Source organism: Symphalangus syndactylus, chromosome 8, assembly GCF_028878055.3.
Source record: "Symphalangus syndactylus isolate Jambi chromosome 8, NHGRI_mSymSyn1-v2.1_pri, whole genome shotgun sequence".
NCBI lineage: Eukaryota > Metazoa > Chordata > Mammalia > Primates > Hylobatidae > Symphalangus > Symphalangus syndactylus.
In genome coordinates this window covers 23,474,380-23,501,499 of record NC_072430.2, presented here as the reverse complement: position 1 = coordinate 23,501,499, position 27,120 = coordinate 23,474,380, and the positions used below count along the sequence as shown (strand labels likewise).

Genomic DNA, 27,120 nt, shown 5'->3' with positions numbered 1-27,120 from the left:
AATTAATAATGACAAAAGAACATTAACTTTAAATATAATGACAGATATCTACCAAAAAATCCTGCAAAACAAACAAACAAATCAACAACCTCCAAGTCCTAGGAGGTTGTTTATGTATATATATTATTAAATCAAACAAGAAACCTATGGCTAATGGAGTTTTTGATGCCCTTGTTGACCTTTTTGCCCCACTTAATTGTAGGTATAATTTTCTGAAAATGAAGAGAGACGGATATTTTTGCAAGGTTGACTTTTCTCCAAGTTATTGCAGGATTGCACACTGATGTTCTGATAATCTACTTATTTGTTCGCATTATTGGTATTTACAAAGGTGATTTGAGGTGGTTTTCAAGGGGATTTAACTGAATTCAGGTGTCTGACTTACGTTCCTGATGAAAGACTTAAAATCAAGTGTTAGAGATAGTAATACTTGTTGTCTGGGCTTTTGGTGGCCCTTGGTGGGCTCATTCTAAACCCAAAATACATGGTAACAATAATAAAAACAATGAAGGTAGATAGTAAGTAAATTTTTTTAAATTGGGAATTGGTATCATTGGTGCTGTATATCATAGACAGCAGAGAATGTTTAAGTGTTGGTAAGTGAATGATTTGAATGTAAAAGCAGCACAACTTACGGAAGCATTAATAGAATAAAAGGTGAAACAACTGAAATATTTGACACTAACTCCTTCTCATTTGATCCCTGAAATAAGCACTTATGTGAAGTATAAATGGATAATCAGTATTAAATAACATTTATTTATTCGATAAATATTTGATGAGTAACTACTCTGTGTCAGACACTGTACTTTCTGTTAATAATACAGGAGCCAACACAAAACCAGGTCTCATGGAACTTACTACAATCTAGACATGGAAATCCATTCATTTTATTGAACAAATAATTATGGAGTGTCTACTATTAGGCAGGCATTATTCTAGGCATTCTTGGTGAAGCAGTAAAGAAAACATGAAAATCATTAATATCTTGGAGCTTACATTCTGATTGTTGGGGAAAGACCCCAAAACTGCCTTACAGGGTAATAAGTGCTAAAGTACAACAAATACAGAGAGCTGTGGGGACACACAGGAAGGGTCTCTAACCTCACTGGGATGTGGGCATGTTTGGGAAGGGGTATTTGTTAAGGCAGATTCTCAAGTAAGTGACATTTAAGCTGATACCTGAAGGATATGTACACACTAGATGTTAGAAACAGATGAGGCATGAGTGGATAAACTGTGAGTCGCAAGGCAGAAGGTACTGCAGGCAGAAGATAGCATGATAGTATTTAGGAATTGGAACAAGTCCAATGTAGCCAGACATTGGAGTGAGAGGAGGAGAGTAGCCAGAGGTGAGCAGAGACGCTGATAGGCCTGGGAAGGAGTTTGGATTTTATCCTAACAGTAAAGGGACACCAGGCACAGGTTTTAGATGGAGAAGCCACTTGATGAGACTTGCCTGTTCAGAGTATCTCAAAAACCCAGCAAACTGACAACCACTTCCACCTATCCCCGTGGCCATTGCCCCAAGGAAGGTTCAGTCAAACCTGTCTTCACTGATATAGCTCAGCCTATGCCCACTACAACCAGAGCAACTTTCATCTTCTCTTACGCTCTGTGAACCAAGATGTCTCTGTCTGAGGGCATTCATTCTTCAGTCCATCCTTGCAATGACATGTTCATGCTCCATCCTTTCAGCAGTCTGTTAATGGGATGCCTGCTGCCCTCCAGGCACTGTCCTAGGTACTGGGCAAGTAGCTCTCTTGAAACTCCCATTCTAGTAGACCATGGCATTCTGTATAGGAAACAAAAGATCACAGAAAAAAAATCATTCTGGTCTATAGATCACTACTTATCCAGCACTGGCTGCTGGTCAGACATTGTTTACCTGCTTATTATATTATCTAATTTTTTTTAGCCCTCTCCTAATTGAAGGCAATCTATGGACCAGGCACCATGTAGGTTTTACAGATGTTTTCTCAATTAAACCTTACAAAAATATTGGGAAGTCAGTTGTCCTATTTCTGTTCTACAGATGAGGAGTGGGATACAGAGTTTAAGTAACATGCCTCAATTCACACAAATAATAAGGGCACACATTGAATTTGAGCCCCACATTTTTCTACTTTAACTGTTACATCACTTTTTTCAATTCAGTTCTTTAATTAAACATTAGGTAAAGCATTAGAAATTGTCTGCAATGCCTACTGCAAGACATACCAAAGAGTATCATCAGTATTTAAATCGTACTATAACCCCAAATATTCTGAATGAAAATTGTATGGATTTTATTAACTTAGAAGCTCAAAGATGAAATGCTTTCTTAGGAACCAGCAACTTTTCTTTGTTTTCCCAGTGATGTACAGCATTTCCTCTTTAAAAAGTAAAAGTTTGGCCGGGTGTGGTGGCTCATGCCTATAATCCCAGCACTTTGGGAAGCAGAGGCAGGTGGATCACCTGAGGTCAGGAGTTGGAGACCAGCCTGGCCAACATGGTGAAACCCTAGCTCTACTAAAAATACAAAAATTAGCCGGGCGTGGTGGTGCACGCCTGTGATCCCAGCTACTGGGGGATTGAGGCAGGAGAATCCCTTGAACCTGGTAGGCAGAGGTTGCAGTGAGCCAAGATTACGCCATTGCACTGAAGCCTGGGCGACAGACAAAGACTCCATCCTAAAAACATAAAAATAAATTAAAAAAAATAAAAAGTAAATTTTTTTTTTAAAAAGGAAAATTTACTTATAGAAAAATTACAGTAACATGTGGCCGGCGCAGTGGCTCACGCCTGTAATCCCAGCACTTTGGGAGGCCAAGGTGGGCAGATCACAAGGTCAGGAGATCAAGCCCATCTTGGCCAACATGGTGAAACCCCATCTCTACTAAAATACAAAAAATTATCTGGGCGTGGTGGCACGTGCCTGTAATCCCAGCTACTTGGGAGGCTGAGGCAGGGGAATCGCTTGCACCCGGGAGGTGGAAGTTGTGGTGAGCTGAGATTGCGCCACTGCACTCCATCCTGGCAACAGAGCAAGACTCCGTCTCAAAAAAAAAAAAAAAAAAAGAAAAATTATAGCAATATGTAAGGAGGAAAAACAACACTGCCATCCAGAAATGACTATTGTTAACATTTTGGTTTATTTACAGGTTTTGGTGAACTTTGAAAACTCCAGTTAAGATCATATTGTATGTAATTACACAAGGCTCCTCCCAACTATTTATGATAAAAGATGTCAAACACAGGAAAGTTTAAAGAATCACTATGAACACACAGGGTTAATGATTGTTAGTAATTCACCATAATTTTAACTTCACATATATGTGCAGGAATTATATATTATTTTCTGAACATAGTTACCATAGGAATATTTACAGCTCATACAAAGAAGATCAAATAATAAGAATTTGGTGATCTACAATGTTTGTTCCTTTTTGGTTTATTAGTGTATATCAACAACTGCTCCAATTATTTTGGTCTTAAAAATGGAAAAAATTGGCTGGGCATGGTGGCTTACGCCTGTAATCCCAGCACTTTGGGAGGCCGAGGTGGGTGGATCACGAGGTCAGGAGATTGACACCATCCTGGCCAACATGGTGAAACCCCGTCTCTACTAAAAATACAAAAAAAATTAGCCGGGGGTGGTGGCAGGCGCCTGTAGTCCCAGCTACTTGGGAGGCTGAGGCAGGAGAATGGTGTGAACCCAGGAGGCAGAGTTTGCAGTGAGCTGAGATCGCGCCACTGCGCTCCAGCCTGGGTGACTGAGCAAGACTCCGTCTCAAAAAAAAAAAAAAAAAAAAAAAAGATGCAAAAAATTGATGTCTGATATTTTTGTGGGACTCCCATGTGTATGTATATGATTAAAATGACTTTTTCTCCTGTTTAAAAAAAATGCAAAAAATTGTAACTTAAGTTTCTTGACAATGAAAATAGCCATTATGTTGTTCTATGCTTCTCTGCTTCTGTGGGAGAGAAAGAAATTATTTAGCAATTTTCCTGTTACAGTGTCCCAACTAGAAAATAATTTAGCCTTTGTTAGTAAAGAACAGCAGCAATTATTGTTTAGTTTCCATTTGAACTATAGGACAAAAGATGTTACACAAGATATACATCTCCAAGAAACACACTCTACATTTCCAAGACAGGGACTGTACCTTTTTAAGACACAGACTGTTGCAAAAGCAGATAGAGAATAACTCAAGACAGTACTACAAGGTGAAATTTTGGTCTAGGCTACCACATATCACATCAGTAGAATTGGATTTTTGAGTTGTATACAAGTTAAGTGCAAGAAGGTCTACCAGTTTTTTTATGTCACGTTGAGTTCTTAGTTATCTTTTTTATTAACTCAATCTTATCTCTACATAATTAAAAATGTTTTAAAACTTTTTTAGCTGTGCCTTGTATACATGCAGAAAATCACAAATTTATAAGTGTTCATGGACCACCTCCTACCATATGTTCCCTCTTATACCCCAAAGGTAACTACTGACATGACTTCCAATACCCAAGATCAGTTTTGTCTGTTTTAGAATTTTATAGAAATGGAATAACCCATTATTTATTTGTGTGTGTGTGTGTGTGTGTGTGTGTGTGTGTTGTGTGTATGTGATTTGTTCATGGTGTTGAGGATAACTGTACTTTGTTCATTTTTTTATTGCTGTGCCTATTCTACCAAATAAATGTACCATAGTCTACCTATCCATTCTATTATTAGTGGACTTTTGGATTATTCCCACTTTCTGGCTTTTATATATAATGTTCCTATGAACATCCTTGTATATGTCTTTTGGTGCATACTTGCATACATTTCTTTTAGGTGCCTAAGGTGGAATTCCTGGATTGGAGGATGTACATATATCCAACTTTAATGGATAATGGCAAACAGCTTTCTAAAGTAGCTGTATTAATTTGTCCTCTCATTAGTAGTGTATGAGAGTTCTTTTTGTCTTATTTTCCACATTTTGGTTATTATTGGTTTTGTTAGTTTTAAAAATTTTAGCCATTTTCAATGGCGTGTAGAAGTATCTTATGATTATAATTTGCATTTCCCTGATTACTAGTGAAGCTGAACATTTCTTCCTATGTTTATTTGCCATTTGAATATCCTCTTATATGATCTTGGTCAGTTATATATGTTGCAAATATCTTGTTTTTTATTTTTGAATAATGTCTTATCATTAAATAAAGTTATTTTATTTTAATATTATGAACTTAGCATTCTTTGTCTCCATATTTAATCCTTTTCATGTCCTATCTAAGGAAATCCTTCCCTACCCCAAAATTATAACGCTTTTTTGTCATCTTCTATAATCTTTGTTTTTCATCTTTTAGATGTATCTGGAATTAATTTTTCTATATGGTATGAGGTAATGGCCAATCTCTTCTCTTATGGATAGCCAGTTGACTCAACATTATTTATTGAAAATATTATTCTTTCCTTACTACTCTGTGGTACCATTTTTGTCATAAATCAGGTGTCTATTTAAAAATGGTTCTGTCTCTGGATTCTTAGTTCAACTGGTTTATTTTTCCTTTTACCAATACCATACTGTTTTAATTACTGTAGCTTAATAATAAAATTTTATATCCACCTGTGCAAGTCCTTTACCTTGTTATTATTGCTCTCTTCATCTTCCTTGTCTTCACTTTCCTTCTCCTCTTTCTGTTCTTTCTCCTCCTCCTCCATTTCTTCCTCCTCCTTCAATAATATCTTGCCTATTCCTAGCTCTTTGCTAAGTTAAAGAGTTTGTCAAGTTAAACATATACAAACACTCATACTGCTAGGATTTTGATTGGGATTGTCTTGAATCTGTGTTGAGATAATCTTGATCAATTTGGGAAACTGACTTATTTATAATATTGAATCTTCCAATCCATGAACATGGTATATCTCTTCATTTATTTAGGCTTGTTTTAAGTTGCCCTCAATCCCTTTTCTAGTTTTCTACTAGATGTAGATGTGTAGATATCTTACATATCTCTCATGTAGTTTATTCCTACATATTTATTTTTAGAATATTATTGTCAAATACACATTGTCTAACTCTTTGTTGCTAGTATGTAGATGCAATTAATTTTTAGTATATTGGTCTTGTATCCAGCAACTTTGCCAAGTCACTTTTCAGTTCTAATAATTTATTATGGTAGTCTTGCTTAAAAATTACTTTAATATGCACAATTATATTATTGTTGAATAATACACATTTAATGTCTTTCTCAATCCATAAGCCTTTTATGTCCTCTTGCCTTATTGCAGTGACTTAAATCTCACTGTGCTATGCTGATTCCTAAATCCTGTGCTATGCTGATTTCTAAATCCTTCATGGTTTCTTCTTTGACCCATGGGTCATTTAGAAGGAGATTTATAGCTTTATCCTTCTGTGGTCAGATAACATACTTTGTATTATTTCATTCCATTGACATTTTTAACACTTTCTTTAGGGTTGAGCATATGGTCATTTTTGTAAATGTTCCTGTGTAAAGAACTTAAAAAGAACTCAAGAACATAAAAAGAACTTCTATTTGGCAGTTGTTTGTGCAGTGTTCTACATGTGTCAATGAAATCAAATTTGTAATTGTTTAATTCAAATCCTGTATATTCTCATTATATTTTTGCCCATTTCTTCTATCTGTTACCAAGAGCAGGGTGTTAAAAATCTCTTACTATGACTGTGGATTTGTCTATTCCTGTTTGTAGTTCTGTCGATGTTTGCTTTATGTATTTTCAGGCTGCATTATTAGGTGTATACAAGTTTAGAATGCAGTATTTTCCCAGCTAATTGAAACTTTTACCATTATGAAGTGCATATCTTTATCTCTTCTAATACTTTTGTGTTAAAATCTACTTGGTCTTATACTAATGTAGCTATACCAGCTTTCATGAGTGTTTGCATGGTATAACTTTTCCCATCTTTTAATTTTCAATTTTTTTGTATTCTTAATATTTTATGTGTGTCTTGTAATCAGTGTATAGTTCTTTAAACTCAAGACTTATAATTTTTGCCTTTTAATTGGAGCATTTAGCCCATATATATGTAATGTAGTTACTGGTATATTTGACTTTAAATCCACAATTTTCTATTGCAATCTATTTTTCCTGCTTCTTTTTTCTTTTCTCTCTCTTTTTTTTTTATTATACTTTAGGTTTTAGGGTACATGTGCACAATATGCAGGTTTGTTACATATGTATCCATGTGCCACGTTGATGTGCTGCACCCATTAACTCGTCATTTAGCATTAGGTATATCTCCTAATGCTGTCCCTCCCCCCTCCCCCCATCCCACAACAGTCCCCAGAGTGTGATGTTCCCCTTCCTGTGTCCATGAGTTCTCATTGTTCAATTCCCACCTATGAGTGAGAACATGTGGTGTTTGGTTTTTTGTCTTTGCGATAGTTTACTGAGAATGATGTTTTCCAGTTTCATCCATGTCCCTACAAAGGACATGAACTCATCATTTTTTATGGCTGCATAGCATTCCATGGTGTATATGTGCCACATTTTCTTAATCCAGTCTATCATTGTTGGACATTTGGGTTGGTTCCAAGTCTTTGCTATTGTGAATAGTGCCGCAACAAACATACGTGTGCATGTGTCTTTAGAGCAGCATGATTTATAATCCTTTGGGTATATACCCAGTAATGGGATGGCTGGGTCAAATGGTATTTCTAGTTCTAGATCCCTGAGGAATCGCCACACTGACTTCCACAATGGTTGAACTAGTTTACAGTCCCACCAACAGTGTAAAAGTGTTCCTATTTCTCCATATCCTCTCCAGCACCTGTTGTTTCCTGACTTTTTAATGATGGCCATTCTAACTGGCATGAGATGGTACCTCACTGTGGTTTTGATTTGCATTTCTCTGATGGCCAGTGATGATGAGCATTTTTTCATGTGTTTTTTGGCTGCATAGATGTCTTCTTTTGAGAAGAGTCTGTTCATGTCCTTCGCCCACTTTTTGATGGGGTTGTTTGTTTTTTTCTTGTAAATTTGTTTGAGTTCTTTTTTCTCTTTTTTTTTTTTTTGCCTCTTTTGCACTGATTAAGTATATTTAAATATTTCATCATCCCATCTTTGGCTTAGTAAGTTTAGTCCTCTACTATTCTTTCAGTCATTACCCTAGAGATTATATCATGCATTCTGACTTATCAGTGTCCAGTATAAAGTAGTACTTTTATATTTTTGTGTAAAGTGGCAGAAGATTTTAACTCCATTTACTCCCTCCTGACTTCCATGCTATACTTTATTTTATATATATATATATATATTCCACAAAACATAATTACTGTTGTTCAGTGCAGTCAGTTAGATTATATTTTCCTTTTTCTTGCTATTTTTCCCTTTTTGTATCTCTAAGCTCCTATCTGGGATTGAAGTTTTTTAAAATAATATCCTTTTATATTTCCTTTAGTGCCATTCTACTGAAGATACGTTTTCTCAGTTAATGTTTGTCTGAAAATGTTTGCTTTGCCTTTGTTTCTTAAGGCTATTTTCTCAATGTATACAATTTTTTTTTTTTTGAGACGTAGTTTTGCTCTTGTCACCCAGGCTGGAGTGCAATGGCGTGATCTCAGCTACTTGCAACCTCTGCCTCCTGGGTTCAAGCAATTCTCCTGCCTCAGCCTCTCGAGTAGCTGGGATTACAGGCACCTGCCACCATGCCTGGCTAATTTTTGTATTTTTAGTAGAGACAGGATTTCACCATCTTGGCCAGGCTAGCCTTGATTGGCAGTCATTTTATTTTTCATACTTTGAAGGTTTTTCATGATTTTCTCATTTTCATTGTTTCTATAAAAAATTGACTTTCTATCAAACTCAATTGCCAATTGTTACTCTTTTGAGGGTAAACTTTTTTTTTCTTTGTCTTAAAAGTTTTCTCTTTTTTTTATTTTTGGCAGCTTTACTATGATATATCTAGTTGTGATATTATGTATGTTTGTCTTTTTGGAGGGGTTCATAGGACTTGTTGATCTGTGGCTTGATGTATTTTGTCAGTGGAAAGTTGTCAGGCTTATCTCTCTTTTGTTAGTGATAGTACTTTATTAAGGTATATTTTACATAAGTTAGATACACAAGTATCAAATGTACAGCTGGGTCAATTATGACAAATGTATAATGCTCATGTAGTCATCATCCAAATAAAGATAATGGAATGTTTCCATCAACCCAGAAAGTAATGGTATGCCTTTTCCAAACACCATCCCCTTCTCTCATTCTGAAGTGATCACTATTCTGGTTTCTACATAATTCATATATTCATCTAATTCAGGTATTCATGTAAATGGAGATCAAATACGATAGATTTTTTCATTTCTGACTCCATTCAGTCAACATATTACTGAGATTAGTCCATGTTATTGTGGATATTAGTAGTTCTTTTTTTTATTGCTAAGTATTCCATTGCATGGATATGTCATTTGTTTATCAACCTTCTATTGATGTATATTTGGGTTGTTTTCAGTTTTTAGCCAGTATACATAAAGCTGCTATGAATATCTTATACAAGTTTTTTTGTGGACTTACGCATTTATTTCTCTTGGGTATATACCTAGGAGTGGAATTGCTGGGTCATAGAGTTTATAAGAAATATCTAAACAGTTCTCTAAAGTGTTTATGCCATTTTACATTTCATCCAACAATTGATGAGAGTTTCAGTTGCTCTCCACTCTGCTGTCACTTGCAATTGTCCGTGTTTTTAATTTTAGCCATTCTGGTGAGTGTATGTCTTGTGGCTTTAATTTAAATTTCTTTGATGACTGCTGTTGAGCACATTTTTATATAATTATTGGTTATTCCTATATCTTATGAAGTACCTGAGAAAGTCTTTTACCAATTATTGATTGGGTTCTTTATCTTGTCTGTTGTTGATATGTAGTTGTTCTTTATTTAGTTTGACACAAGTCATTTGTCAGATTTATATAATACAAATATTTTATTCCAGTCTTGGGGTTACTCTTTTATTTCCTTAACAGTGTCTTTTTTGATGAGCATGAATTTTTAATTCTGGTAAACTGAAATGTATCATTTTTGCTCTTGTGGTTAATGCCTTTCATGTCCTAAGAAATCTTTGCCTTCTCCAAGATTGTGAACATTTTCTCCTTCCAGAAGGTCTATATTTCCATTTAAGTCTATTATCTGTCTTAAGTTTAATTTTTGTGTATGATGGCTATGGCTTATTGTCTTCCTTATGATTTATATTTCCTTATTTCCAGTGCTGTTTGTTGAAAAGATTATTTTCTCCCCTTTGAATTATATTGGCCCCTTGGTCATATTTATGTGGGTTTATTTATGGACCGTGTTTGTTTTCATTTATTTGTGTCTCTGTCTGTACACCAATACAATTGTCTTAAATAATTGTATGTTATAGCTTGAAATCAGATAGTTCAAATCTGTATCTTTGTTATTTTTCTTTGACTACTTTGGCTATTTTAGAGACTTTGCATTTCCATTTAAATTTTAATATCAGCTTTCAATTTTCAATTTCTGTCAAAAAAAAAAAAAAAACAAAAACACTAAACCCAAAAAAAGGCCAGGCATGGTGGCTCACACCTGTAATTCTAGCACTTTGGGAGGCTGAGGTGGGTGGGTCACATGAGGCCAGGAGGTCAAGACCAGTCTGGGCAACATGGTGAGACCCTATCTCTGTTTATTAAAAACAGCAGCAGCAGCAGCAACAGCAAGAACAACAACAACAAGAATTTCTGCCAAAATAATCCTACTGGGATTTTAATCTGGATTGTGTTAATCTGTGATTCCATTTGGAAAGAAATGGCATCTTAACAATATTGGATTTTTGAATCCCTGAATGTGGTATATCTTTCTGTTAGTTAGGTCTTTTAAAATTTCTCTCAGTGGTGCTCTGTATTTTTCACTGTAGAAGTCTTACATTTCTTTTGTTAAATGAATTCCTAGGTGTTTGAATTTTTTTATGCCATTGTAAATGGCATTATTTTAAAATTTAATTTCCAATTGTTTATTGCTTGTGTAAGGAAATCCAGTTGAGTTTTACATATTGATCTTTTATCTCATGAGTTTGCTAAATTCAATTATTCTAGTACTTTGTTTATTAGTTGGATTTTCTATATAGGCAATGGTGTCATCTGGCTACTTCCTTTCAAATCTTTATATCACTTATTGCTGTTTTCTTTCTTTATTTTATTGTCCAGTACTTTCACAAAAGAAAGTCTGTTGAATAGAATTGATAAGAATGGATATTGCATTAGTCTGTCCTCACACCACTATAAAGAAATACCTGAAACTTGTTAATTTATAAAGAGGTTTAATTGGCTTGTGGTTCTGTGGGATGTACAGGTTTCTGCTTCTGGGGAGGCCTCAGGAAACTTAAAATAATGGCAGAAGGTGAAGGGGAAGAAGGCACATCTTCACATGGCTGGTGGGGGGAGGGTGTACACACACTTTTAAACAACCGATTCTCTGAGCACTCACTCACTATCATGAGAGCAGCAAGGGGGAAATCCACTCTCATGATCCAATCACCCCTCACCAGGCCCCTCCTCCAACCATGGGAATTACAATTCAACATAAGATTTGGGTGAGGACACAAATCCAAATAATATAATTCCACCCTTGGCCCCTCCAAAATATCATGTCATTCTCACATTTCAAAACACAATCATGCCTTCCCAACAGTCTTCCAAAGTCTTAACTCATTCCAGCATTAACTCAAAAGTCAACAGCCTGAAGTCTCATTTGAGATAAGGCACGTCCCTTTCACCTATGATCCTGTAAAATAAAAAACAAGTTACTTCCAGATTATAATGGGGATACAGGCATTCGGTAAATGCTCCCTTTTCAAAAGGGAGAAATTGGCCAAATCAAAGGGGCTACATGGCCCATGAAGTCTGAAACCCAGCAGGGCAGTCATTAAATTTTAAAGCTCCAAAATAATCTACTTTGACTCCATGTATCACATTCAGGCCACACTAATGCAAGGGAGTGGCTCCCAAGGGCTTGGGCAGCTCTGCCCCTGTGGTTCTGCAAGGTACATCCCCTGCAGCTGCTTTCATGGGCTGGTGTTGAGTGCCTGCAGCTTTTCCAGGTGCATGGTGCAAGCCATCGATGGATCTACCATTCTGGGGTCTGGGGGACGGTGGCCCTCTTCTCACAGCTCCACTAGACAGTGCCCCCATAGGGACTTTGTGTAGGGGCTTCAACTCCATATTGCCCTAGTAGAGGTTCTCCATGAGAGCTCTATCGCTGCAGCAGACTTCTGCCTGGACATCCAGGCATTTCCATACATCCTCTGAAATCTAGGCATAGGCTCCCAAGCATCAACTCTTACCCTCTGCATACCCTCTGGCTTAACACCACACGGAAGCCACAGAGGATTATGGCTTGCAGTCTCTGGAGCAGTGGCCTGAGATGTATTTGAGGCCCTTTTAGCCACAGCTGGAGCTGGAGTGGCTATAATACAGAGAACAGTGTCCTGAGGTTGTGCAGGGCAGCGGGGCCCTGCCCATGAAACTATTCTTCCCTCCTAGGCCTCTGGGCCTGCAATGTGAGGTAGTGTCACAAAGTTCTCTGAAATGCCTTCAAGACATTTTCCCCATTGTCTTGGATATTAACATTTGGTTCCTCTTATGCAAATTTCTGCAGCTGGCTTGAATTCCTCCCCAGAAAATGGGTTTTTATTTTTTACCACATGGTCAGGCTGCAAATTTTCCAAACTTTTGTGCTCTGCTTCCCTTTTAAATGTAAGTTTCAGTTTTGGATAATCTCTTTGCTGATGAATATAAGCATGCACTGTTAGAAGCAGCCGGGCCACATTGTGAATGCTTTGCTGCTTAGAAATTTCTTCTGACAGATACCTTAAATCATCTCTCTCAAATTCAAAGTTCTACAGATCCCTAGAGCAGCGGCACAATTCTGCCATTCTCTTTGCTGAAGGATAGCAAGAGTGACCTTTACTCCAGTTCTCAATAAGTTCCTCATCTCCGTCTGAGACTGCCTCAGCCTGGAATTCATTGTCCATATCACTATCAGCATTTCAGTCACAACAATTTAACAAGTCTTTAGGAAGTTCCAAACTTTCTGTCATTTTCCTGTCTTCTTCTGAGCCTTCCCAACTGTTTCAACCTTTGCCCATTACCCAGTTCCAAAGTGGCTTCCACATTTTCAGGTATATTTACAGCAATGCCCCACTTCTCTAGTATGAATTTTCTGTATTAGTTTGTTCATGCACTGCTATAAAGAAATACCTGCAACTGGGTAGTTTATAAAGAAAAGAGGTTTAATTGGCTCTGCTTCTGCAGAGGCCTCAAGAAACTTACAATCATGGCGGAAGGTAAAGGGGAAGCAGACACATCTTCACACGGTGGCAGGAGGGAGAGGTGGTGGGGAGGTGCCACACACTTTTAGACAACCAATTCTCTGTGCACTCACTCACTATTATGAGAACAGCAAAGGGGAAATCCACTCCCATGATCCAGTTACCTCCCACTGGGCTGCTCCTCCAACACTGAGGATTACAATTTGACATGAGATTTGAGTGAGGAAACAAATCCAAGCCATATTAGATATTGTTGCTTTGTTCCTAACTTGATGGAATATTTCACCATTAAGTATGCTATTAGCCGTAGGGTTTTGCAAATCTCCTTTATATCAGTTTCGGAAAGTTAAATTTTATTTCCAGTTGATTTACATATTTTATTCTGAATAGCTTTTATTTTTTATATTTATTTATTTATTTATTTATTTTGAGACAGAATCTCGCTTTGTCACCAGCCTGGAGTGTAGTGGTGCGATCTCGGCTCACTGCAGCCTCTGCCTCCTGGGTTCAAGCAATTCTTCTGCCTCATCCTCCCGAGTAGCTGGGATTACAGGCATGTGCCACCACGCCCAACTAATTTTTGTATTTTAATAGAGATGGGGTTTCACTATGTTGGCCAGGATGGTCTCGATATCTTGACCTCGTGATCCACCTGCCTTCACCTCCCAAAGTGCTGGGATTACAGGCATGAGCCACTGCGCATGACCAGTTCTTAAATTTCACCAAATGCTTACATAAACTAAAACAAATAAACAAAAAAATAGAAAAACGATAAAAGTTGTGTTCTTTATGTATCATTGTTTTCTGCTTTTATCTTTACTATCTTGTTTCTTTTACTTTCTTGAATTTAATTTTTTCTTCTTTTTCCTAGCTTCTTGGGATTAAAAAATTAGATTGTTTATTTCCAACATTAATTTTTTCTAATTATCCATTTAAAATTACCAACTTCCCTCTAAGTTCTACATTTGCTGCATCCCACAGATTTTGATATTTTGGGTCTTTACTAGCATTCATTTAAAAATATTTAGACATTTTAATTGCTCTATCTTTATTGCCTGTGTTATTTAGGAGAGTAGTTTAACTTGCAAATATCTGGGTTCTAGTTACTTTTTTGTTTTGATATCTATGGTAATTCTGTTGTAATTAGTGAATGTTGCTTCTCTCATTTAATTCTTTAAAGGTGTCAATTCATTGTATCCAACAGGAAATTACATATTATTCTTGTAATTGTACCTCTAAATGTAGTATATTTTTCTCTGCCTCTTTGAAAGATTTTCTGTTTATTTTTGGTATTTAGTACTTTCTTTTTTTTTTTTTTTTTTTGAGACGGAGTCTTGCTCTGTCGCCCAGGCTGGAGTGCAGTGGTGCAATCTTGGCTCACTGCAAGCTCTGCCTCCCGGGTTCACGCCATTCTCCTGCCTCAGCCTCTCCGAGTGGCTGGGACTACAGGTGCCCGCCACCACGCCTGGCTAATTTTTTGTGTTTTTAGTAGAGAGGGGTTTCATCATGGTCTCGATCTCCTGACCTCGTGATCTGCCCGCCTCGGCCTCCCAAAGTGCTGGGATTACAAGCGTGAGCCACGGCGCCCGGCCAGTATTTAGTACTTTCATTATGTTCTGCTTGAGTGTGGTGGTTTTTGTACTTATTTTGCTTGGGGTTTGCTGAGCTTCTCGAATCTTTGTTTTTGTGTTCTTCATCAGTTTTGGAAAAATTTGGGATATTATTTTATCCAGATATTTATGCTGCTATTTCTTTTTTCTCTTCTCATTCCGGGAGTTTAAAAAAATATTTGGTACTTTTTCCAGAGGTATCAAATACTCCATTTTTAAAAAATGTTTACCTGTGCATTAGTTTGGATTTGTATTAATTTTTCAAGTTCACTGATCTTTTCTTCTGCTGTGTCCAATATTTTTTAAAAGTCCAGTCAATGAGTTAGTAATTTTATATATGCTATCTTTTCTAATTATGTTTTTAGGTCTAGAATTTTCTTTTAGCTATTTTTTACATTTTTCATCTGTCTCTGGGAATTTTCATCTGAATGATCTATTTCTGTATATTCTTTAATATATTTGAACTACTTATTTTAAAATTCTTATTTTTAATTTGAAATGAGTCTAGGTCATTTGCTTCTTTTCACTCTTTTCCTTTTGATTATGGATCACATTTTCTAGTCCTTTCACATGTCTTGTAAATTTTTTATTGTATGATGGACATTGTAAAGAATATGTTGTAGAGACTGAACTATTTTATTTACTCTAAAAAGCACTGAATTTTGTATTTTGTATTTGCTGGTCTGAAGTTACTGGTGGATCACCTTCTTGCATCAATGCTTAGCTTTATTTATTTTTATTTTAAATTTTCAGATTTTATAGCCTTCTTGATCTCTAGTCTTTAAAAAAATTTTACTTGTACATATTTTTGCTTTTTTGTTTTTCCCTCCCTCCCTCCCTCTGTCCCTTCCTTCCTTCCTTCTTTCCTTCCTTCCTTCCTAACACAGTCTCACTCTTTCCTAGGCTGGAGTACAATGGCACCACAATCATAGCTCACTGCAATCTTGAACTCCTGAGATCAAGTGATCTTCCCACCTCAGCCTCCTAAGTAGCTGGGACTACAGGCATGACCAACACACCTGGCTAATTTTTTATTATTTGTAGAGATGGGCCTCCCTATGTTGTCCAAGCTGGTCTCAAAATCCTGGGTTCAAGTGATCCTCCTGCCTCAGCTTTCCAAAGTGCTGGGATTACAGACATGAGACACTGTGTCTGGCCTAATTGTACATTTTTATGGAATGTAAAGTATCCCATACGTTTTTGTTATGGCCTGATATTTTGTTACCTGCATAGACTGTGTAATGATCAAGTCATGGTATTTGGGGTGTCCATCACCTCAAGGATTTATTATTTCTATGCACTGGGGACATTTCAAGTCCTCTCTTCTAGGTGTTTTGAAATATACAATACATTGTTGTTAAATACAGTCAACCTACTCTACTATCAAATATTGGAACTTATTCCTTCTGTCTGTTTGTACCTGTTAACCAGCCTCTCTTTATCTGACCTTCTCTTCCCAAGGACTTAGATTTATAACTTGTTAAGCCAACTATATTTCAGTTTTGCCTTTAGTCCTAGTGTATAACTATGACTCCTGTAGCATTATCTTCAATATTTGTGTTATGTAGTGAAAGCAGTGTTTAGAGGGATATTTATAGCACTGAAGACATACAGTAGAAAGAAGGAACATGTAAAATCAATGCTATAATCTTCTACTTTAGGAAACTAGAGAAAGAAGAGCAATTTAAGCCTAAAGCAAGTATAAGAAAATAAATAACAAAAATTAGAGAACAAGTCAGTAAGATTTAAAACAGGAAAACATAGAGAAAAATCAACAAAATTAAAAACTGTTTTTTAAAAAATCAATAAGCTTGTAGCCAGTCTAACCAGGGAAAAAGAGGAAAAGACATTAGACACACATTTCTAATATCAGAAAGGAAATAGAGATTATTAAATAGAGATTATTATTTCCTGATCTCATGGACATTAAAAGGATAGTGAAGGATTACTATGAACAACTCTATGTCTACAAATTTTTAAACTTAGGCCTAGAGCACAGTTTTCATTCCTAAGGTGTGACCTATCTGTTACCAACTATTGTCTCCTGAATTTCTGGTGTGTTCACTAAAGTTCTTTTCTTTGGCTACATTGGAAATACAACATATACCTAGCCCTGTGTGACCTCCAAAATCTCTGTTCTGCTTTCAACCATAGAGCAGAGTTCTCTGCTAGTCCTTGCGGAAGTTTGCTCTGAGCACATGGAGGCCAAGGACCTGAGGGATGCCCTTCCATTGATCTGTGATACCTCTTCTCGGCAGCTCTCCTCTGTTCTCTACCTTTACTCACAAATTCCATCCGCCTTAGCATTTCTTTATTTTGATTTCTCTACCCACTGAAAGTCTGTTTCTTCTACCCACCAAAAATGCTGATTTCTTACTGAGTTCCATTTTTCTATGCCGCAGTTTGGAAATATCACCAGGCAGAAAGCCAAGGTGAATGTAGAACTTAACTTGTATGCTTTACTTTTTAAAAAAGAGAGCAACCCTGTGCTGTATCTATGCCCAACGTCTGAAACCAGTTTGTCCAGTGGAAAGATAAATTCAATACCAGCTTTTTATTATGGTTGTAACTGGAAGTTTCCTTATCTCTCCAAAAGTGGCTTCTGACACATTCTCATCCCTCTTTCTGGAATTCTAATGGTATTTATGTTAGACCTTTCTCTCATACATCCTTTTATGCATATTTTTTGTATTCCCCGTCCCCCACCATTTCATCTTTCTGTGCTTCACACTGAATCTTTTTCTGACATGTCTTCCTGTTCTCAAATTCTTTAGCCTCCTAATTATATTTTTAATTTTGGTTATTATATATCTTTTCTTTCTAAAGTTTTGTAGCCTTTGACCAACATTCCCCAAATTCTACCCCCCCATTATATTTTTCACTTCTAGAATTTCCATTTGGTCCATATGTATATGTGAGAGTGTGTGTGTGTGTGTGTGTGTGTGTGTGTGTGTATTTCCAGTTCTTTGATGATATTCTCTTATCTTCTACTTTATAGAACATATTAAGCATAGTTATTTTAAAATCTGTTTCTGATGACTCAGTGTTCTGGATCCCTGGAGATTCTGATTCTTTTGTCTGTTGTTTCTTTTGTTTCCTTGTCTTCTTGTTTGTGTGGTTGTTTTTTATTGTGTTCAAGACAACAGATATAAAAACCATAAAGCTATTTTGAGACTTAGTATGATGGATACCTTCAGAGAGAACTTAATTTTGCTTCTGGGGAAAGGGTATAATTCTTAGGTCAGATTTTCATTGTTTGTGCTCTGTGGCTACTGTAACCACTAATTTCATATATTTATCTTTCCCTCTATATTCTTACCTTCTAAGGTTTGCTTACCCTTTGTGTGTATATGTGAAGTTACCAATGAACTTTTTGCTCATTTTTAAATTGGGGTGTTTATTTTATTATCTTATTATATTGTATGTTCAAAATATAAGACTTTCGTCAACATAATGTGAATATACTCTCTCATTCAGGGGCTTCCCTGTTCAGGTATTTCAAAGAGAAGGAGATTTTAATTTTGATAAATTAATTGAAATTTATCTTTTTTTTTCTTTTGTGGTCCTTTTTTTGGTCTCTCCTAAGGTTGTAAAGAAATTCTATGCTTCTAGAAGTTACATAGTTTAAGATTTTACATTTAAGTATATGATCTATTTGGAATCAATTTTTGTATATAGCGAGAGGTAAGGGTTGGATTTGTTTTTCCTTTAAGGATATCCAGTTGTTTCAGTTCAATTTGTTGAAAAGAGTATCTTTTCCATATTGAATTACCTTGACCCTTTTGTTGAATAGTAATTAACCATATGTGTATGTGTCTATTTCTAAACTCTCTATTTTGTTTTGTTGTCTATCCTTACACCAATATCATGTAATCTTGATTACTGTAGCTTTATAGTGTATTTTAGAATCATGTAGTATAAATCCTCTAGATTTGCTCTTTTAAAAATTTTATGGGCTATTTTAATAAATAAAATTATGTAGTGTAAATACTCCAGATTTGTTCTTTTAAAGAATTTTTTGGGCTATTTTAGTACCTTTGCATTTTCATATGAATTTTACTATCAGTTTGTAATTTCTACAAAACAATCTGCTTGGATATTGTTTTTTGGGGGAGTAGGGGATGGAGTCTTATTCTGTTGCCCAGGCTGGAGTGCAGTGGCATGATCTCAGCTCACTGCAACCTCTGCCTCTCCAGTTCAAGTGATTCTCCTGCCTCAGCCTCCTGAGAGGCTGGGATTACAGGCATGTGCAACTATGCCTGGTTAATTTTTGTATTTTTAGTAGAGATGAGGTTTCACCATATTAGCCAGGCTGGTCTCAAACTCCTGACCTCAGGGTGATCTGCCTGCCTCAGCCTCCCAAAGTGCTGGGATTACAGGTGTGAGCCATTGCATCTGACCTCTGCTTGGATTTTTGAATGAGATTACATTGACTATATAGTTTAATTTGGGGAGAATTGACATCTTAACAATACTGAGTCTTCTCATCCATGAACATGGTATATTTATCCATTTATTTAGGTCTTCTTTAATTTCTTTCAACAATATTTGCTAGTTTTTAGTGTACAGATCTTATATTTTGTTAAAGGTGCTCCTAAATATTTTATGATTTTATATGCTATTATAAATAGTGTTTAAAAATTTTAATATTATACTTGTTTATTGGTACTCTACAAATACCCTGCAACCTTGCTAAATTCACTTCTTAGTTTTTGTGGCTTTTTTGTAAGTTTCTTAAGATTTTCTGTATACCTGATTATGCTCTCTGCAAATAATTTTTATTTTGTCTTTTCTTTCTAGTTTGTATGCCTTTCTTTTTTCCTTCCTTCCTTCCTTCCTTCCTTCCTTCCTTCCTTCCTTCCCTCTCTCCCTCCCTCCCTCCCTCCTTCCTTCCTTCCTTCCATCCTTCCTTCCTTCCTCCCCTGTCTCCACTCCTCTTTCCCTTTCTCCATCCCTCCCTTCCATCCTTCCTCCCTTCTTTTCTCTTTCTTTTTCTCCTCTTTTCCTTTTCTCTCTTTCTTCCCCTTCTTTCCTTTCTCCCTTTTTTCCTTTCTATCCTTCTCTTTTTTTTTTTTTTTGCACTGCTTAATATCTCCACTTGAATAGAAGTGCTGAGAGTGGATGTCCTTGTTCTTTCTCCCAATCTTTGGGGAGAGTATTTGAGCTTTCACCATTAAATTATTATGTTAACTGTAGGTTTTTCATAGCTTTTTTTTTTTTTTTTTTTTACCAGATTGAGGAAATTACTGTCTGTTCTTAGTTTACTGAGAGCTTTAATCATGAATGTCAATTTTGGTCACATGCATTTTCTCTTTCTATTGAGATGATTATATGATTTCTTCCCTTCATTCTGTTAATATGGTAAATTACATTGATTTTCTTGGCAACGTTATGCCTTTTATGCCTATTTTTTGTATTCCCCATCTCCCACCATTTCATCTTTCTGTGCTTCACACTGAATCTTTTTCTGACATGTCTTCCTGTTCTCAAATTCTTTAGCCTCCTAATTATGTTTTTAATTTCGGTTATTATATATCTTTTCTTTCTAAAGTTTTGTAGCCTTTGACCAACATTCTCCAAATTCTGCCCCCCTATTATATTTTTCACTTCTAGAATTTCCATTTGGTCCATATGTATATGTGAGTGTGTGTGTGTGTGTGTGTGTGTGTGTGTGTGTGTGTGTGAAATGCAATCTTGCATTCTTGGGATGAACTCATCTTGTCATGCTGTATTATATTGCTAGATTTAATTTTCTTTTTTTTTTTTGTTTTTTTTTTTTTTTTTGAGACAGAGTCTCGCTGTGTCGCCCAGGCTGGAGTGCAGTGGCGCAATCTCGGCTCACTGCAAGCTCCGCCTCCTGGGTTCACGCCATTCTCCTGCTTCAACCTCTCCGAGTAGCTGGGACTACAGGCGCCCGCCACCCCGCCTGGCTAATTTTTTTGTATTTTTAGTAGAGACGGGGTTTCACTGTGGTCTTGATCTCCTGACCTCATGATCCGCCCGCCTCAGCCTCCCAAAGTGCTGGGATTACAAGCGTGAGCCACTGCACCCGGCCAAGATTTAATTTTCTAAGTTAAGTGTTCAGGCTCCTACATTTATGAGAGATATTGTTTTGTTTTATTTAATTATAATGTCTTCATCTGGTTCCATTTACAGAGTAACACTGACCTCATGAAATGAGTTGGAAAATGTTTTTTTCTCTTCTAATTTCTGAAAGAGTTTATGTAAGATCTGTATTATTTATTCTTTCAATGATTAATAGAATTTACTGGTGAAGCCACATGGACTTGGGGTTTCTTTTAGGGAAATGTTTTATGTTGTGAATGTAATTTTAATAGTTATGTTTTTTTTTTACTTTTATTGAGTTATAGTGAGTTATTTCTGCCTTTTAAGGAATGTGAGCATCTCATCCAAGTTTTCAAATTTATTAGCATGTCTGTAGGATCTGTAGTAATGTTCTGCCTTTCATTCCTGATATTGGTAATTCATGAATTTTCCATTTTTTTTTGTCCATCAGGATGCTAGGGCTTATCAATTTTTTGGGACTTTTCAAAGAACCAGTTTTTTATTTTATTGATTTTATCTATTGATTTTCTGATTTCAATTTCATTGATTTCTGTTTCTTTATTGTTTTCTTCCATCTACTGAGTTTTGTTCCTTTTTTATCTTCTTAAGGTAGATGCATAAACCTTTTATTTCAGATCATTAATATTTTCTTATATAATAATTTTTAGCTATAAATTTCCATTTAATCATTGCTTTAGTTGCTTCCCAGAAATTCATTATATATGGTATGCTTTTATTGTATTTCAGTACAGGATATTTTCTAAAGTTTCTTCTTTCATTCATGGATTGTTTAGAAGTGTGCTTTTTAATGTGTAAATATTTGGTAATTTTTCAGACACTTTTGTGTTACTGGTTTCTAGTCTAATTCTATTGTGGCTAGAGAATATACTGTATGATGTAGCTCCATCTAAATTTTTGAGACTTATTTTATGGACTGGAATATCTATCTTGATAAATGTTGCATGTGTACTTTAAAACAATGTGTATTCCACAGTGGTTGAGTGGAGATTTCTAACATTATAAATTAGATTAAGTTGTTTGAGAGTGTTTTCAAGTCTTATATATTTGCTGATTTTCTGTCTGCTTGTTTTATCAGTTACTGAGAGGGGATTATGGAAATTTACAACTTCAGTTATGCTTCTTTCAATTCTCTCACCTTACTAAGGGTACAAATATTTATGGTTTTTATGTTTTCTGGGTTAATTGACCCTTTCATCACTGTAAAATTGCCTTGGTTTTTCTGGTAATATTCTTTGTTCTGAAATCTATTTCTCTGATATTAGTATAGACACTCCAGCTTTCTTATAATTTCAATTATGGTATAATAATTATGCCATAATTGCATAATATAACTTTTTCTGTTTACTTCTAGCTTATCTGAGCCTTTATATTTTAGATATGTTTTTCACAGGGAGCATGTAATTGGGCCATGGGTTTTAAAAAACTTAAATCCTATTTCACAATCTTTGCCTTTTAGACCATTTACGTTAGTAAAATTATTGTTTAGACCATTGGCATTTAATGTAATTTCTGGTATGAATTGAAGCCTATCATGATACACTTGTATGACTGAAGTCTATCATGTTACACTTGTTTTATATTTGTCCCATTTGTTTCTTTTTTTTCTTTTTGATATCTTGCCTTTTTTGAATTAATTATTTTTAGTGTTACATTTTAGTTCTGTATTGTATTGTTAGCTATACCACCTTTAAAAAATTGCTCTTGGGTTTATAATATGCACTTTTAACTTCACAGTCTACCTCAAATTATATCAGTTTACATATAATGTAAGGCCTTTTTATATTTTAATTTTACCCCTCCTATCCTTTTTGTTATTGTTACCAAACATCTTACTTCTGTATATATTATTAGCCTCTATTCATTATTATTATTTTTTGTTTTAAATAATCAACCATCTTTTAACAACATATTAATATGAGTAAAAAAAGCCTTCTGTAGTTATTCAGCATACTTACCATGTCCAACACTCTTTATGCCTTTGTGTAAATTTGAGCTACTATCTGGTATCATTTTCCTTTAGCCTGAAAAACTTCCTTTAACATTTCTTGTAGTGGAGCTCAGTGTTTGTCTTCAAATAGTCTTTATTTCATACTCATTTTTGAAGGGTATTTTCACTGGGTGTAGAATTCTAGGTTGACAGTTTTTTTCTTTCAGCCTATTAAAGATGTCGTTCCATTGTCTTCTGGCTTGCATTGTTTCTGACGAGAAATCAGCGATCATTCTTATCTTTGTTCCCCTGTAAGTAACGTGTCTTTTTTTTCCCTCCTGGCTGCTTTTAAGATTTTCTTCTTATTGGTTTTCATCAATTTGTTTATAATGAATTTTGTTGTTATTTTCTTTGCTTTTATCTTGCCTAGGATTCATTGAGCTTCTTGGATTTGTGGATTGTTTTCATCAGACTTGAAAATTTTTAGCCATTGTCTCTTCAAATATTTCCCCTTTTTATTTCTTTTGCGCTTTAAATCACATGTACTTGGAGCAATCATAAAAATTTGGCTTTATACTAAGTAAAATATATGTAAGGTAAAACTGCCTGAAATTTTCACACAGTTCACTGTATCTCTATTTTTCTTCCATTATTTCAGTTTGGGTAGTTTTGTTATGTCTCCTAATTCACTGATTTTTTCTTCTGCATTGTCTATTCTTCTGTTAAGCCCATTCAGTGAGTTTTTCAAGTTGTATTTCTGATTTTTAAAGTCACATTTAATTTTTAAATTATATCTCGTATCTCTATCCTCATTATGCCCGTCTTCATGCTTTCCTTTGCCAACGTTTATGATAACTATTTTAAAGTTCTTCTTTGCCAACTACTTCATCTCCACAATTTCTGGGTTTGTTTCTGCTGATCTGTTTTCCCCCTGGTTATGAGTGACATTTTACCCCCTTTTCAAATATCAAATAATTTTGACTAGATGCTGGATTTCATGATTGTTACATTATTGAGTGTCTGAATTTTGCTGTCTTCTATTACAGTATGTTGAAGTTTGTTTTGGCAATCAAGTTACTTGTGGATTAGTCTGACCATTTCAAGGCTATTCTTAGGTTTTGTTAGAGTGAGCCTAGAGTAACTTTTTCTCTAATGTTAGTTTAGCCCTATTACTAAGATATGACCCTCCTAAAGTTTCTATGATTGCTCCAAGTATTTAGTGATTTCCCTCTACTCTGTCTGGTTGGACCTTGAATATCTTCCAGCCCTGTACAAGCTCTAGGAATCGTTTAGCTCACAGAACCCTCACAGTTTTTCTCTATCCAGCCTCATGGAGTTTTACCTTACATACATTTTACTTAGTATAAAGCCAAAGACTCAAAAGGACTCCTATTTAGATTTCTGCATCTCTTTCTTTGCATAGTTCCCTCTTCCTTCATACTCTATTCAGCAAATTTCAGCCACCTGGCCTCTCTAAACTCCAGTTTTTGTGCCCTCAACTAAAAACAAGACCATACTACTCTGCTTATCTTTCCCTTTCTAGGGCCAAGGTCTGGAAATTACTGTCAGGAAGAAAGCCAGGGCGATTGTGGGGCTCACTGCATTATTTCTCTTCTCTCAAGGATCACTGTCCTGTACTACTTGGAGACCAGTTTCTGAAAATAGTGTTTCAAACATATATTTTTTAGTTTTCTAGTTGTTTATGGTGGGAAGGCAAGTCTAATACCAATTTTTCTATCATAGTTGAAAGGATAATTCTTTTCTGCTGTGTTTTTACGCTATGTTTTTTGTTATTATTTTTGAATGGTGATCTATTATGACTATATTTGCCACAAGATAAGGTATGCTGATTGTCCTTATATCAAAATCAATTGTAGTGCTTTTCCCAATTAGAAATACCTGTGTTCTTTGGGAGGCCGAGGCGGGCGGATCACGAGGTCAGGAGATCGAGACCACGGTGAAACCCCGTCTCTACTAAAACTACAAAAAATTAGCCGGGCGTGGTGGCGGGCGCCTGTAGTCCCAGCTACTCGGAGAGGCTGAGACGGGAGAATGGCGTGAACCCGGGAGGCGGAGCTTGCAGTGAGCCGAGACTGCGCCACTGCACTCCAGCCTGGGCGACAGAGCGAGACTCCGTCTCAAAAAAAAAAAAAAAAAAAAAAAAAAAAAAAAAAGAAATACCTGTGTTCTATCCTCAAACATTTTGATTCAGAAGATCTAACATTGGTTCCAGACATCATATTTTTAAAATCTTGACAGTTGATTTTTGATACATAGCAAAACTTAAGATCATTGTTCTAGTAAGTTTAAATCCAATGTGGCTTTTATGAACTTAAATTGATTATCCTACAACCTGTTCTTAACACAGCAACACTCAGTAAAAATGGAATGCAAAATTAAAGCAGTAGGACCTCCTGGATATCTCCATTATCCACAAAAAAGGATTTATTTCTGGCAGAATAGAAGTCTTTAGAGCCCTAATTACTGTGGCTGGTGCACACTTCAATTTGTTTGCCTGTGCCATAGGAATTGTTATATATTTTGAATATTATTCTTCCCATATCATGAACTTCTGTAAAGCAATCAGCAAACATTCTCATAATACACTGATTTGGAGATGGTTAGCAGATTTTATCTTGTATGCCAATTTTGTTTTGATTAGTGGTGACTTCTTGGAGCACAGTGATAAGAAGGATCCTAAGGCCAGTTCTGGACTCAGCAGGAAGGAATGCTGTAATGGATTACTGATGTCTGTCATGAGTTTGGGGTCAGAAGAATGCAGCACATGTTCCATGTTTTTGCAATTCATGTACTGGTTAAAGGCAGCTTTTTCCTCTATGTTACTCTAATTGTACAGGAAAACTTGTTGCAACTCTTTATATTCAGCTTGACTTTACCATATATGGGAAACTAATCTCATAGTTATGAAGCGCCTATACCCAAATTATTTCTTCATCAATCTGTTCATGTACTCGTTCATTTCTTCTTTGTTGTGCTCTAAAAATATGATCAAAATGATACTATCTTATTATAGTAGTGGTCTCTGGTCTGTATTTCTTGTCTTCTTTTCAAATAAATAGACCTGTCATATATTTTTAAATGTCAGTGGTTCTGGTAACTATATTTCCCTGAATCCCCAACTAGACACGTAATCTTATACATGGCCTAACAATGAGATAGAAAGTTTGAAGCTGGGAAGCTCCTAGGTAGAAAATTTTCTAAAGTGTTTGGAACATAAATTAGCTCGGATCATTAATAATATATATTTTTGAATTATAATTGAATATGTAACTAAGTAATAATATCTTCTCATCTGCAAATTCCCACATATTAAGAATAGGCCAACATAGTCCTTTGAGTTTAAAATATGGCACTTTAGAAAAATGTCCTACTCTCAAGCATATAAACCTCTTACATGTTTTTAATGATGGAATATTGTTAGCTAAGTGCTTTGGGCTACAGAATCATCCAGATGATAACTACTGGTTGTGATTATCAGTCTGACTTATTACAGGTCACTTGGTTCTTTTCCTCATTCTGTGTGTATACTAAACTTAGGAGTTGGGTATTAGCAGACTAGCAGAGGTTTAATTGGGTATTAGCAGACTAGCAGAGGTTTAGTAGGTGGGTCACGTGTAAGAGAGAGATGCATTTCATTTGGGCAAGAAATTCATCTTTCCAGTCTCCATGTTTGATGGGGATGGGATAGGAAGTGGAATGGTAGAGGACGCCTTACTATTCATTTCAATTGTTACCAATTTAAAACGCTTACTGGTGCCAACAATCTAGGATGTTTAGCATAATATACTATCATGAAAAGAGCAGAATGTCAAGCACCAAGAGATATAGGTTCTAGTCCTAGCTTATCATTTACTAACTCTGTGACCATACCAAGCTACTTAACCTTGATAACTTTAAATTATTCTTATATGAAATGAGATTAATAATCTGCTGTACCTACCCTACAGAGTTGTTGGAGGATCAAGTGAAACCATGGTTGTAAAAACCTTTGAAAACTTATTAAAGGCATACCATTGTGGTACTGTACATGCCATCTTATACTGGCTTATCTCTTTTCCTAGGAAAATGGATGGAGTTGCATATCTTTGCTTGTCTTTTAAATTTTTTATAGATTAAAAAGATGATTCTGTTAGGAAGCTTTCTGATGATGGTTCTATTTAGAAAAAAGAAAATAGTAAAGGATCTGTTTGTA

At 35.7% G+C, this 27,120-nt stretch overlaps 1 protein-coding gene across 15 annotated transcripts in view; it reads left to right on the top strand.

Annotated features, from left to right (window-relative positions):
- Positions 1 to 27,120, top strand: part of UNC79 (unc-79 homolog, NALCN channel complex subunit) — a 309,568-nt gene that overhangs the window by 95,268 nt on the left and 187,180 nt on the right. The window contains exon 1 of one of the 15 annotated variants that reach the window (XM_055288336.2): positions 23,049 to 23,218. The exons of the other annotated variants lie outside the window; for them this stretch is intronic. The gene's annotated coding sequence lies outside the window, so the exon portion shown is untranslated. Of the gene's footprint in view, positions 1 to 23,048; positions 23,219 to 27,120 lie in introns of those variants that run through there. 15 annotated transcript variants of the gene reach the window in all.